The sequence below is a fragment of the Piliocolobus tephrosceles genome, chromosome 21 (assembly GCF_002776525.5).
Source record: "Piliocolobus tephrosceles isolate RC106 chromosome 21, ASM277652v3, whole genome shotgun sequence".
In the NCBI taxonomy this organism is placed as follows: domain Eukaryota; kingdom Metazoa; phylum Chordata; class Mammalia; order Primates; family Cercopithecidae; genus Piliocolobus; species Piliocolobus tephrosceles.
Window position 1 is genome coordinate 21,395,437 of NC_045454.1, and position 3,001 is coordinate 21,398,437.

Below are 3,001 nucleotides of genomic sequence, written 5' to 3' on the forward strand. Positions count from 1 at the left end.
TTTTTTTTTTTTTTTTTTTCTGAGATGGAGTCTCCCTCTGTCCCCCAGGCTCGAGTGCAGTGGTGTGATCTCCATTCACTGCAACCTCCGCCGCCAGGTTCAAGCAGTTCTCCACCCTCAGCCTCTCAAGTAGCTGGGACTACAGGTGCCACCACACCCGGCTAATTTTTGTATTTTTAGTAAAGACAGGGCTTCACTATGTTGGCCAGGCTGGTCTCAAACTCCTGACCTCAGGTGATTCACCCACCTCAGCCTCCCAAAGTGCTGGGATTACAGGCATGAGCCACCACACCTGGCCTCGAATTCCCCTTTCCAATCTCATTGCCTCTGCCCCTAGTCAGCCTGGCTTCCCATTGGTATTTCCCCACCTCCACACCTTTGCAGCTGTAGTTCTCTTTCCCTTGGATCCCCTTCCCACACATTCTCCTCCACCAATTCCACCTATGCCAGGAATTCTTCCTGGACTCCAACCAGGGGAGGGGGCTCTTCCAGGCAACCCATAATCTTCCCTGCCTGCATCCCAGACCAAGCCAGAGCACTTATGGCAATGCTTGGGGCCCCTCCAGGGCATCGCAGGGTTCCCAGGCTCCTGGCTGGCTGCAGTATGGGCTGTGAGAGTGTCACAGAGACCACAGTGCTGGCCACTAGGATGACATGCATCCTGCAGGAAATATCCTAAGGAAGGGCTCAGGGCTGATGTGGACCACACAATGGTCAAAGGGGCCATCCGGCACCTGTAGGAGGCCACACAGTTTGGGAGACTTGAAGATCTGGGCAAGTTATGTGGGCAGCTGACATGAAAGCCATGGTTGGGCTGGGTCAGTGGGCAGTGGATAGTGACCAGGCCCTTGGACCAGGATGTGGTATCCAGAGGCAGGTCAAGTAGGCCAACATTGCCTCCAAAGGACCCACGGAGCCCCACCAGCTGGCCTGAGAATGCAGAAGGCACCATGAGCTTCCCCAGGTATGCATGAGATGCAGCCCACAGGCCATGTGCACCATGGCATGGTGACCCTCCAAGGCGGCCAACCCCAGCCTCCCAGCAGTGCCCAAGGCAGCCAGCAGTGCTCACCATCCACTTGCAGGGGAGGTAAGGGGTCAGCACTGGGGCTGAGGAGGCTGAAACAGCTCCCATGCCTCCCCGAAACCCAGAGGTCCCTCCCCATTGTGCCACAGATGAGAATGAGACTTTGGACAAGGGACTTAGCCTTTCTGAACTTCACTTTCTGTGTTGGTAACATGGAAGGACAAGCAGTTCTCTGCCTCAGCCTGGGTTCAAGCAATTCTCTGCCTCAGCCTCCCGAGTAGCTGGGGTTACAGGCACACGCCACCACACCTGGCTAATTTTTGTATTTTTAGTAGATACGGGGTTTCACCATCTTGGTCAGTCTGGTCTTGAATGCCTGACCTCATGATCCACCTGCCTCAGCCTCCCAAAGTGCTGGTATTACAGGCTTGAGCCTCCGCACCCAGTCATAACCCCTTATCTTGTCTCTACTCAGTTATGCCTGTCCTTCCTACACTCCATCCCCACCTTCTAGCTAACTCTGCTAAACACCCCTTTTTTTTTCCTTTTCTCTCTTTTTTCTTATTTTTTTTAAGACAGACTCTTGCTGTGTTGCCCAGGCTGGAGTGCAGTGGCACGATCTTGGCTCACTGCAGCCTCTACCTCCTGGGCTCAAGCAATTCTCCTGCCTCAGCCTCCTGAATAGCTGGGACTACAGGCATGCACCACCACTCCTGGCTAATTTTTGTATTTTTAACAGAGACAGGGTTTCACCATGTTGGTCCAGGCTGGTTTTGAACTCCTGACCTCAAGTGATTTGCCCACCTCAGCCTCCCAAAGTGTTGGGGTCACAGGCATGAGCCACCGCGCCTGGCCTAAACACCCTTATCTTTTAAATACATACATTTTTAAATTAAATTAAATTTTTTTAGAGACGAGGTCTGGCTCTGTTGCCCAGGCTAGAGTGCACTGGTGGCGCCACCATGGCTCACTGCAGCCTGGAACTCCTGGGTTAAGGATCTTCCTACCTCAGTCTCTTGAGCAGCTGGGAACACAGGCGCGCACCACCGCGCCCCCTAATTTTTAATTTTTTTTGAGCCCGGGAATGGTGCGGGCCAGCAAGTCCAGGGAGAGCACAGGAGCGGAGGGGAGTGGGGGCGCAGGGGCAAGGTACCAGATTGGTGCCCAGCGGTTGGTGTCCGCCTGCAAGGAAGCAGCCGCATTTGGCTGTGGGCACTCAGAGGCGCCGCTCAGTGGGAAGCCCTGGGCACACACTCAGTGCTCCCGGCAGGGCTGTCACCCGTGCACGTGGCCAGGCAGCGCGCAGCTCAGTGGGCACCGCAACGCTGAGGCCGGCCGCAGGGGTTGGGGGTGGTGGGAGTGGGGGGAGACAGGGACAGAGGGGACAGAGACAGAGAGAGGCAGGGGAGATATAGCCAGGGTCGGATGGGGGAGGCAGAAATGGAGGATGCCCGGGGAGAGCAGCACGGGGCTGCCCGGGGAAGAAACAACGAGGAACCGAGAGAAGGGGCAGGATTGAGGGAGGTCCAGAATGAGAGACATGCAGAGAGCCAGCTGCACGGAGGAGACATAGAGACACTGGAAAAGAGACACAAAAGACAGAATGACTTTGTTAATCAGGCCGGGCACTGTGGTTCACACCTGTAATCCCAGCAATTTAAGAGGCTGAGGAGGGAGAGGTGCTTGCGCCCAAGGGTTCGAGACCAGCTTGGGCAACATAGTGAGACCCCTGTCTCTATAAAAATTGTTAAAAAATTTTAAAAGACCTTGTTAATCAAACCGGACCAATCAAATCAAGTCAGACCCCTGTCGGTCTGACCGCATCTACTCTGGTCCTAACTCTTCTCCAGTACCCACCCTTCCTCGCCTGGCCCCACTGCCCAGGCCTGAACTTCTGTTGGTCCTGATGCGACCATCCCCTGGTGGCCCAAGTCAGAGCTCTTCAGAGCTTATCCCTCTCTCTTGAAAGCACAC